General features: G+C 41.2%; 1 protein-coding gene across 2 annotated transcripts in view; it reads right to left on the reverse strand.

Moving 5' to 3' along the window:
* gria1b (glutamate receptor, ionotropic, AMPA 1b) overlaps positions 1-12,717 on the reverse strand; it is an 84,369-nt gene that overhangs the window by 14,441 nt on the left and 57,211 nt on the right. The window lies entirely within an intron of this gene.

A 12,717-nucleotide genomic window follows, 5' to 3' on the forward strand; every position in this document is an offset into this window, starting at 1 on the left:
GATTGAGTGTGCTAGCAATGTAAAGGGAGTTGATGTTCACATTTTTTTTGCAAGTCTGTGTAAGAATGAACCACATGGACCACATTCATATGACCCATCACATGTTTACAATTTATCCTTACATTCTGCCAAATCAATTTTCCTTCCTTCTGGTAGTGATAATGACCGCATTATCTGTGCAAAATAAACCTCCTTCAATCAAATCAAATCACGTTTATTGTCACATCACATTAACACAGGTGTAAGGGTGAGCAAAACAAGACCCTCCCAGTAGTAAAAACACCATTATTGCACTGCTTAAAATGTGCAGGTTGAATATATAATCTGTGAATATAGAGATCTTTACATTAATATTTAGATATAGACATTGCATAAGATGTGAATTCAAATATTGTGTGAGTGGGGGGACATCTTTGGTGGGTGCAGTGTGAACGAGCTGTTGGTCACATTTCAAGTCAATAAGTACAGGTTGCTGAGTGTGTTTGTATGGGGTGACGGTGTGATGAGATATCTGACTGTTACACTGCTGCACTGGTTATTTTAGCCCATATCAGCAGAAATTGAGAAAATAATAAACCTTTCTGACTTTGTGTTTTCACACGTTCATTTTTTAGTCATTTGATCATTTGAGTTCTATGTGAAGTGCACAAAGTCAGTACTTACTATTAGCCTTAGTGAATGGAGCACATGCTTGATTATATTTATCTCCTCCCAGTATTTTGTGTTTCCAGTGAATGCATATGCAATAAGCCACAGTACAAAGAAGACCGCCCCTCTGATCCTACTTCTGGCGCCAAAGAGCTGCATCTATTTAGTAAATCGAGACTGTGGTGATGCTTCGCCGAACCCCGTGAGGAGACATGAAGTCACCGGGTAGGTTGTGACTGAATGGCTAAGTGGAATGCAGTTGCAGGCTGAAGATGGGACGACTTTGAATAAACACAAAAAGTTTACTTATATTAAAATGTTAAAATGTTGACTTATGTTGAGTCTTAGGCCTCATGGCCATAGGACTATACTCTCGAGCTTAGGTCTATTCCCTTCTCCTCAGTCTCCTTGCAATCTGAGGTGAGTATCCTCGAACTAGCCCCTTACTTCCCACCCCTGCATCACCTGAGGCCTTGATATGTAATATTACTGGTAAGATGTTGCCTACAGTTTGCACGTTTACTAGCCTGTCTCACTCTGTTTTCTGTGACCTAGGTTAGAGACATCCCCCTCTCATAAGATAGCTGTGGGCACTCTGGCATGCTTATGAGTGAGCTGAGTCTACTAGGAAAAGGCAACAGGTGAGAATTACAGGTAGGTGTTTACATATTACAAACACACACACGTGTGTGTATATATATATATATATATATATATATATATATATATATATATATATATAGTCCTCTGGTGATAGGCAACAAGTGTTATAGACATACATGTAGGCTATGTAGTGATCGGTTAGCACAGCGGATAGCACCATCTTCTCATGCATGTAAGACTTTCTCGTCTAGGTATAACTGTTATAGAATGTCTAACACTACATGCATGTTCTAAGATATTTGTCCAAGAAGCTGCAAATAGCAAGAATGTGGTGCTTTTCAGTCAATGATATTTTTTATCAGCTGTGCATTAAAGGAAAAAAAAAACACAGCACTTATTCATTGGCATTTGATGAAAGCACGGACTTTAATGACAGTGCTCAGCTCAGCTATATTCATCAGGGGTATTAATGACTGGTTCAAGGGGACTGAAATAATGCCTAAGATGAAGATAAATTCATAAGGTGAAAAAAACGTTTCAGACCCCAGAATTCGACCACAACTGTCCTCTGTTTTTACTCAGCTGTTGCCTCCTCTGACCACTCACTATGGGACAGCTGACTGCTTAAATCCACATGGCAGCAAACCCACAATCACACAGCGCACTCACGGAAAGTCCTCATTCCGCTTTATCACCCCCGGCCAATAGAAGAGAATGAACTCTCATGTATCTGAACTGTAACTGGATTAAGCTTGCTCTCCTGGCCATTTGTTAGAATGCACTTGGCCAAAAGGAGCCTACTGAAAGGGTGCTGAGCTCTGAAGACTTTTCAACAGTGGACCACCTTTTCACACAGCTGCCTTAAGAGAAGAGAGGTCCAATAATAGTTCATAACATATATAGTTCCAAATTGTAATAGGCTAATATAACAATAATATTACACATAATCTACTTTTTTATTGGAGATAATTTTATAGACTTCAAATTTTACAATCTACACCTTACAAGAAATCAACAAATCCAACAGAAGTAGAAAGGATACTGGTAGATCAGCATCTTTCAGTACCACAAAGCCCTTCTTAGTCTCTGACTTTGCTGTTAGATGCAGCCTCACAGTTTTGATCAAGTGTGTTCACACATTTAGAGCGGAGTCCATCAATAGCTTATTTTAAATGTTGGAAACATCTGTTCAATTAGAGAAACAATAAGAAGTGACTGTGTGAAGTGAAGTATTTTCTGTATTTTTACAGAATATTTTTACAGTATTTTTAGTCTGGAGTATTTTTCTTCTTATTTATTTGTATCAGCTGTGTCAATAAGACAAGGAAATGAAAAGTCAGAATGATGAACGATCCCTCGGTGGAAAAGGATTAATACATTTAGGACTTTGTGGAAGCAAAGTTTTGCGTTAATTCACAGTGAAATTGAAAAAAAGTTCTGATTTCAAGCTTCTGACCACACTAATCAAAATCTGAAAACGTTCTATATCTCATGCCTCTCTCCAAATCTGAAAAGTGCTTAGACAAGACTTTGCCAACCCTACTGTCCAGAAATCATTTCCATCATTCCAAATTGTGCAAAAGTCAGAGACCACCTTTACACTCGTTCAATTTCCTGTACAAAAGGTCATTACAAGTACAAATGTTTTATTTTTCAACCTCAGCAAAAAATAACATATATATTACATATACATTACATATATCACATTTGTAATGTGTCAAATACTTAACTATAATATAAATTATAGTACTACTTCTGATTTTAGGACAGGCTCTATCCTTTCTTTCAGATTTTCTTTCAGGGGTAATTTTGATAGTCACCTGTAGGTGTAAAAGATTACCTTGAATTTAATCTTGAATTTAATCCTGCATGTAATAGATATTTATGTGAATGCTGGTTAAAGAAACGCAAGTGAATTCTTAATGTAGGACATTCTATTGAAACCTAATCCTAACCTTATGTTCAATCCAAAACCTAAAAGTTTGGACCATGGACATGTGAACAAACTAGAGATTATAATTATAGGTTGTTTGATTGGGATGAGGGGCTTCTGGCATGTTCCTTATGGAGAGTCTACAGTATTCTCCATGTGGAGATTTAACATATAGTTTGATAACAGTGCAAGCCCCTGTAGATGGTCTACAGAGCTTAACATAGGACCATCAAAATAAAGTATAGAGGGAGATACTTTGCACACCCTCTGCAGGGCGGATTTTTCCACACCCAAAGTTTAGTCATTAAAGCTGGAACATTTTGTGCTTCTCACCATCCGAGTAATAACACATTTAATGATGTTGAAGTGTGGACTCTGGATTGGTTGGTCCAATTGTGCTGAGAACACCAGCAGCTTCAGTAGCTGATTTGCAGATTTCATTTTCTCTATAAGAACTTCTTGGTCTGCTTCACATCCTTTCAGACCCACAGTGTTGAGTCATCTTCTCATAGTGGGAAGGATGGACAGACCCACTTGTGAATGTCTAATCTGAAGCACGAGCGGAGCTAGATTTTCTCCTTTAGCTTTAGGTGCTGTTTATCTGCTCTGATCGAAGAGTTTTTGTGGTCTACAGAGTATCGTTTTCAACAGTACATTTTGGAAAATGTATATTTTCTTATTTGAGGAGATTTTCTTACATCTAATCCTCAGAAATAAATGAGTTTCCCCATACGTGAGTGTCTGTGCATATTGAGGAGGTTATGAGCGCATTGAGAACACTGCTTCACTGCTCCTAAATCTTCACTAGCAATAAAGCCACTTTCATCTGGCTGTATCATCTCCTCTGCCTTCCAGTAGTTATGTGTTAGTGTATACGTTAGAGTTCACGCTGTGATTACACTTCATCTGCAGGTGTAAATCATGAAACATCTTAGCAAGTTGAGCAGCAGATGATGAAATGTTTCACGGGTACTATACAATTGGTGTCAAAACACAAGAGGGCCTGTTTCTGGCTGTTTCAAATGTGACTCATGTCTCTTAATGAGAGAGGAGAGAGAGAGAGAGAGAGAGAGAGAGAGAGAGAGAAAGAGAGAGAGAAAGAGAGAGAGAGAGATGGGAAAGAGAAAAAAGACAAGACGAAACAGCAGAGTAAAAATAGATGAGCATGTTTTTTCGTGCTAAGTAGCGGAGATAAGCCTGCAACCATTTAGGATTTGCCTGGACACAAAAACACAGCTGAAATTTGCCAAGGAGAACATCCTCACCCACAGACGTGTTTCCTAATCTAGAGCCTTATGGCAGTGCAGTCATTTCCCTGGAAAAATGCCCCTTTAACAACCCCCCCCCCCCAAACCCTTCAGGACCTGAACAACTCCTCCTCTCCTCCACAGTGCAGTAAAGGAGGAGAGAGACATGGAGAAGCAGAGAGATAGAGAGAGATGGAGAAAGAGAGCATGCCAGAGCAGAGCAGATAACAGCAGCCAAAAAGAGCAGAAAGACAATGAGCCATAGCAGCTTCTTTTCCTCTCTCTCTGCTGCTGACAGCCAACAGCCTCTATCTGCTCCTCCTGTCCCTCCCTCACTCTCGTACTCTCTTCAGACCTTCACTCTGTCTGTCTCTGTCTCCCTCGCTCTCTTTTTTCAGCTCGACTGCTGCGAGAATAATTCGGAATCCACTTGTTTCTCTGTCCAGCCAATCTGCCAGTCATTCAGCAGCCTGGCGCTGCAGAGAACAAAAAGGTCCACATTCTCGAACATCAGGCTTCTGCACATGCCAACAAAACCATTACAGTACAGCTGCGCTGTTCTTTTTTTTTTATTCTCAACTAAAAAAGCTTGTCTCTTCAGAGAACTACTTCAGACTGATAAGTCATTTACCAGGGGTGTGAATCTCTGTAATAATAACATGCCATAGAAGCTCAAATTCCGCAGCTCATTGAATAACTGCCATGTTTCTTCACAAGTCTTAAATCTGCTCTCTCAGCCCAGAGTAGAGCTTCCGTAAAGCCAAGACTCAACTACTGCAACTTCCTCCTGACTAGTCCTCCTATGCACACCCTCAGGCCCTTGGGAGCCAAGGTGTTGGAAAGAACTTTCGCTGCACTCTTAAACATGAAGATGCTACAGAGGGTTCTTTAAGCAATGCCATAGAAGAAGCATGTTCGGTTTGGTGGAACCATTTTTGTAAAAGATGTGTGAAGTTGGTGTAAGTGTTCTTTACAAACATAAAGGTTCCACACACACACACACACACACACACACACAACTTTAATAAAAACAGTACTTTATGGAGTGTTCTTTTATGGAAATGTTTAAAGAACACCTGTGTTTTTACGAGTGTACTCGCTGTTCAACTGAAGACCCATCTGATTCAAGAGCACTTACTCTTGCACTTATTCAAGGCTTGCAATTGGACTTCAGTGTCTTACATTATATCTCCATTTTTTTAATTTTTCATATAATGTAATTAGAGCACTGTGCTACTGATGACAGGATTGTGGGTTTGATACCCAGGCTCGGCAAGCTGCCACTTTTGGGCCCTTGAGCAAGGGCCTTCACCCTCCCTGCTCCCTAGATGCCGCAGCAGCGACTGCCCACCGCTCCGGGCATGTGTGCTCACTGTCACTGTGTGTGTTTGTTCACTTCACTGACGGGTTAAAGGCAGAGGCCAAATTCCATCTTTTTCAAACACAAATGGTGAATATGGCTGTCTTGTCTTGTGTAATGTCAATCTGGCAGCAGTTCTTTACTGTGTTACACAACTTCATGATGAAAGGACTAATAAAAATGCTCCAATGATTTCTACTGTAAGTTCCTGACGTTTTGGAGATGTTTTTGTATGTATGTAGTTTCTGGGTATTCAAGCTGATATTTGTATCTGGTAGTATCTAAGCTTGAGGTTTCTCTGAACCTATTCGCACCAAGCACTTTTGTAAGTCGCTCTGGAGAAGAACATCTGCCTGTGTCATGAATGTGTTTGTACACCTCTACCTTTTACTAATTAGCATCAATGTGGGGAGTAATAGTAGGGGACACTTCAGATATCAGAAAACTGCCCCCCCCCCAAAAAAAAATACAATTGTAAAGTTAAGAAAATGCCAATATTTCTGAAAGAATAAAAAAAAAATAAGTGAAATGTTTATAGCAACTGAGAGGACCAGTCATTGAAAAGCTTAACAACGTCCACCTAATAGAGGTGTTAAGAAATTAAATCTAGAGAGGCTGTATAACATGACAATGAAGAGTGAATATGGGTGTTGTTGATACTGGAGAGCAGCACATTACCTCCAGACTACTAGATATGGGAATACAGGCTGCTACTGCAACCATGCCTTGTGACCATGGCTTTCCTTTTTGAAAGAAAGTCAGAAAAAAAAGTGAAATGTTTATATGACAGCAACTGAGAGGACCAGTCACTGAAAAGCGCTCACCGAATAGAGAGCTCTGCATCATCTGTCTGCGGGGCTGCATCTAGATATTGCTGCATGCTCTTTCACTGTCTTCACCATTAACAACAGTGTGAAGAAAAAGACAAAAAGTGCTGTGACAAGCTAATGACTTCTGCCCGCACGAGTGACCCGACAGTGTTTAACACTGCTGAGGATGCCTATACACGCTAGCCGAGGCAGGGTCACCTCCACAGTGGCAAAGGCCTCAGGCTGCAGTCTGTGTGTGTGTGTGTGTGCTATAGCTCATGCTAATGTGCGAGTGTGTATGGTGAAGCACAAGCAGGCCCAGAGTATTTTTGAACACATGTAAGAGTATAGGAGGCAAAGCTGAAACGACAGTCTGTGCCTTCTGGGAAGCGGGGGGTAACGAGGCCACTGGGGCTGTGTGGTTACACTGGCCCCCAGACAGATTGTCTGACTGACCTCTCAACATACACTCAAACACACACACACTCTCTCCTACACACTTACGCATTCACATCATACAAATCTGCACTACAGGCACCCTGCATGTAACATTTCCTCAGGGTTGTTAACCTCACACAAACACACACCAGCAGACATGTATGGTCACATATGCGAGCGCACACATCCCTCAGGACCAATTCTATGTATTCTAGCATTCACTCAGCCTATTTTACCAGTTTACCTGGAAGTCATGTTCTGGCCTGTGTATGCATACTGAACTCCATTCTATTCTATTGTAGCATCCACTGCATACATTGCCCTGCAAATGCTCACGTAATGCTTCTTTGCGAAAATGTCAGCAGCATTTTCATGAATAATGCAATGCATCTGTACATTACCATAAAACCACTTTAGTTGGAATCGATAATTTTCTGGGGCACAGAAACTAAAGCACCAAAATAGAGTCTTCCTACAGTAAATTGGTTCCGTCTGTTGTGAATAGGAAATGTAAGGGAATTTTCTTTGCTAGTGTAACCATAAACAATTGTCTTAGGCCATTACGCAACATACGCAACAATGCGTGCTAGAACCTACATCTGTAATAAATGCCATACAGAGTATATTCCCACGTGCCGCTACGCGGCAGCGCCTGCTGCTGTCTCGTAATGTGCTATTTGCTACCGTGGTAAATATGGCACTTCATGCAATAGTGTCAGCATGTGGAGTGCAGGACAAAAGCATTATAAAATCCCATAAAACAGACAACAGGAGAACTGGCATGTGGAACATCCCAGCAAAGACATAAAACCACTATATCGCGACAATAGTGTTATGCTACCAGCGCTGAGCCAGTCCGCTAAGCTATGTTTTAGCAGACCTCTGCCAGAACGGTAGTGCAAGCGAGCCAATCAACTCCGCCACCTCCTCACAACCTCACATTACAGCAGCTCAGAGACAGAATGGCCCTGATTGCCTTAGTAGCTACAGCAAGCCCTCATTTGCACACTGTCTCAGAAATGAGGGAGCAAAGAGCCTGCTTTTTATCCACCCCCCCCCCCCACCCCCCCAAACACATTTAGCAGCGGTAGGAGAAAAAAAAACATTGGTGTATCTTATCTTATATAGATTAAGAAGCTAATCAAAGAATCTGACAGGCTAACTGAGGTAACACTGGTGTCGACAGTGCTTTTTTCAGATGATAAAACCTTCTGTGATAAATGCTCTGACATGAATTAGAGTGCAAGCAGTCAGCACTCTGAGTGGCAGCTCTGACATTTATCAAGGACAAACACTTTTTCTGCCATGGATAAATACTATAAGCAACATATTTGTGTACCTGATGCATCTCACACATAGCTGGTTTAATGCTGGCTTTGGGCTTGGAATGAACACTGCAGACTTGGGTGAAAATCAGCATAAAATTCTGGATCTGAGAAAAAAGAAGTAAGAATAAAGAATCTGTTGCTTTAACAAATCTAACCTTATATAGAAAGCACTCACACTGGGTGGTGTGGTGTGGTGTTGCTAGCTGTTTGTCTCATCCTGTGGAGTCTTTGAGTAGTCTGAGCAAGATAGCCTACATGTCAAACTGTATATCCCAAACCTCAAACACTGTGTTGTCCTAATAATCAAAGAGCTGTGAAACAGGCCAAAACTGTACATACACCCAGCCCACTAGCGAAAGCCCTAGTTAAAGCTGGCGAGACTGTATAACATGACAGCGAAGGGAGAATATGGGTGTTGTTGATACTGGAGAGCAGCACATTATCTTCAGACTGCTAGATATGGGAATACAAGCTGCTACTGCAACCAGGCCTTGTGACCACAGCTTTTCTGTGGCAGTGTCTGCAAGGAGATCAAACTTTTCACACAACGAAGCAAAAGTCAGGGAGGCAAATGGGGATCTGCGGTAGGCTACAAGCTTTTTTTTCATCTTCTCTCCATCGTCCGCTCCCTTGATAACAAACCGTGCTGCTTCAGCTGACTACCAAAGTAGAGCTAAACACAAATCAGACGGGAAAGCATAAGAAGTTCAATCTTCTCTTAGCAAGGCAGGGAAAAAAGTGGCGATGTGACTCAGTCTGAACAGCCAGGTCGGAAATCATGCAACTTTTAAACCTATCCAACTTGACACTTGCTGAGGAGAAATGGATGACAGCAGTGGGGGAGGTTTTCAGTGGAGGGGTGACGTCTCTGTTCAGACAAAATCAGAAGGCGCGTATCAAAACCGCTATGTTTTTGAAGAAATCCCTGAAGAAATGTTTTAACGCAGCCACAGGAGGATGTGGCTGGAGTGTCCAAGAAAAATAAGCTTCGAAACGAAGTTTAAAGAAACCAAGGACGCAAACAAAGACATTTTTTACATTTTTACTATTTTTACAGCGAGCTTGAGTGCTCTGTCATAAGTCCAGCTGTCAGACACTGGAACTCCTTGATAGGTCCTGTGATGCTGGTGGCTTCAGTGAAGGCTTGCTCTTTTCAGCATGCTCATCAGTTTAGGAGCATGAACCTTTTAGACTAATGGGGTTTGGGCCACTTTACCTGCTGTGTGAACAAAGCCTAAGTAATCACACATGTTTTAGCTAGGCAATTAAGATTTGTATAGGTTCTGCAGTCTGTCTGACTTTCTCTCTATTGTCCTGCTCCCCTGTTTTATCCAAGCTGAAATAACGAGATAAGATTTTAATTGGTTCTGCCACTGAGTTTAAAACCATCCCTCCTAATGAAAGGAAGATTCTGATTGAAGTCTTTTGATACAACATGAAAATCAAATGCAATTCACTACATAAGCAGTCATTTACCATATAGGTATGCATTACAGTACATTAAAACAACAGTAATAACTTTTATAAGGGTTATTTTTATTAGTCTAGAATGGACTAGTAGCAAGCTCAGTAGTATTAAATATCGCATGGTAATTCTGCTTGTGATTTTGCCTGGATATTGCTTCAATATCCACTACAATATGTGCAGCACTCTCTCTGTTACGATTCGAAACCAACTGAAGGAGCTTTGTAGATCTCTGAGGCCATGGCTAAGACAGAGTCCATGTCCGGGCGAGTTTCTCCATCTCTGCCTAAAGCCCTGAGCTACTGAGGAGGAGATGATTCAGAGCCATGTCAGCCTTCTCTCCAGACTCACTTTCTCATCCCTCTGCCTCGACTGACGTGACACCAGCCTCAGCACCCGTCTCCCTCGGGTCAGACCAGGCCAGAGCAACATGGCTCCTCTACGTAATTTGCCCGATAAGAGTGGATCAAAGGCTTCTGTGAAGATTTCATTAAGACCTTCTGGCTGCCTCCAAGTTCAACCTCATTTAGCTGATCGAAAATGGGTACAAAAAAAAAAAGAAAACGTGTTCTGCAGCTGTTTCCACAGCACACGGTAAGGAGAACGGCGGCAGACATACACACACATACACGTACACGATCTGTGATACACACCAGCACATCTGTCACAGCCATCTCAGTGAGAGCAGAATCTAATTCGAGCACGCTGGCTGCTACCCTCAAGCGGAGGATATACACGTCCTACCTAAATGTCAAACGCCGGCGGAAGAGACAGCACTTCCGGAGGCTCAAGAGGACCATCTCAGTATAATGAGGGGAGAGAGGAGACAATCAAGGAATGGCAGCAGCAGCCCTGGCCCGCTCCAGCACGCTAACGTTGCCCATAATGACTAATGCCAAGAGAAAATAGTACGACAAGTGTCACTTCAGCCGAAGGGATGGGACAGCTTCGGGTCAGGAGAGTGGCAAATGAAAGGTCAGGGAATGTGTAGCTGCAGGAGGTTAGAGGCTATTATTGGGAAATAGGACACAACATGAGTGGAACTGCCACCTCTGGAAGCCACAGACCTTGATGAGGCTTTGAGTAGGAGAAAAAAAACAAATCACAGTTCAGACAGAAAGCGAGGCCTTCTCTTAATTTCTAGTGGGTTTACATCTTGTTTGATGCACATGATGATGAGCAATTCATACTGAAAGCACTGTTCGGGTATTGGTTGTGTTCAAAGCTGGTGCAAATATACAAGTTAACAATTTAATGACCAAAACGCAGAGATAGCGTTAGGGCTACTAGCTTTATAGTTTTCTAGAAGAGAAATTCTCCTCAACAAGCCATCGCCCTCTTCTCAGCAGGACATTTACACGTTTGTTTCTTGGGGAACAAAAATGTACTTGTACAAAACCTTTTTTCTGACTGAACTGAATATATAGAACTGGAAAACAGAATATAGTCCAGAGCCTCTGAGAGTAGAGAGTCTGAGATGAGGACAGACAGTGGTCAGAGGCTTGCCCAAGGACTCTTACTGATGTAAAAAGGTAGAGGGCGTCATTGTTACCCACTACACATCTGCCTCATATACAGACCTTGTGTAAAAGACAAGCCTTTTAAATACATACAAGTTGTTGGCTGAGTAAAACCAATGGGGGAAAAGGCCAGGAACCACCGGTTATATCACAGAGTTCAAGAGGGTATATCATCTAAAGTGACAGCTCCTATTACTGATTTAAAAGTTTTTAATAATACATTTACCTTTTTGGCAACGTTTTTATGATTTAGATTTTTTTTGCATCCTAATACAGTTCAAAACCTATATTATTTTTGTTTTAAAAAAAAAAGTAAATAAAAGTGACTTATTATATCCTACAACTACTCCAATATAAAAATGAGTCTAAATGCACACTGTGAATCTATGAGGGGTGCGAATTCAGACAAATTTGGTCTTAATTTGAGTAGCTGTTTGCCTGAGGCCTAAAAAGCAATTATTTCTATCTTTAATTATTTTTCTTCTTTATCAACATGGTTTCACAGTTCTATTTACACATTATTGTGTTTTATAAAAAACTACAATTAAATACATGCAAAGGATAATAAATCGCACTTCCCATTACACCACCTTTCACTGTTATTCTGATTAAACAAATCAATAACATGCCCTCAGTGATCTGAATCTGCTGTGAACCGTGTGCATGCGCTCTCAGAAACAACCGCAGTGTATTCAACAATACAGGCAAAACACCAAAACAGAGCTTTTTTAACACAGTAATGGAAAACATGGTAACAGAACGATCCAGGTCCCCATGCTGATGTACTTACACAGACAGACTATGAGATACAGTAGATATACTATGGCCAAAATGGACATATACCTGCTGCAATTATATGTGTATGAAGATCAGTTATAAAAATGTAATGGACACTTCATTCAGCCTTCCTTCAGCCCCAGCCTTTCTTCTTCTTACTTACAGCATATTTATTAACCAATCCTTAACAGCGTTTTTTTAGCCCTTAACGGTTTGTCAGTATTCTCAAGACATAGGATATTCCTAATCCTCGGACTTGTTTGGCTTTTTGTGATGTCTGGAGCTGATCTATTAATCCAGCACAGGAGTTTTTGTTTGCAGCTGGAGGTTTTCAAAGGAGCCCCAAATCCTCAAAGCCTCCCTCTCATTACTCAGATATTTCTCCCCTGGCGCTTCTGCTTTTATATGCTCCATTTTTGTCATATCCTCTCTGCTGATGATTCATCCATCTATCTTTACTTTCTCTTTAAATTGCTCCAGCTGCTTCCTCCATTCCTCTCCTTATTATGTCATAAGGCATTTCATTTCTTCCTTCAGTTTGTTTTCTTAATAGTTTTCACCATTGTCACTGATGTTTCGCATGTAAAAC

The sequence above is a fragment of the Salminus brasiliensis genome, chromosome 18, assembly GCF_030463535.1.
Source record: "Salminus brasiliensis chromosome 18, fSalBra1.hap2, whole genome shotgun sequence".
Taxonomy (NCBI): Eukaryota; Metazoa; Chordata; class Actinopteri; order Characiformes; family Bryconidae; genus Salminus; species Salminus brasiliensis.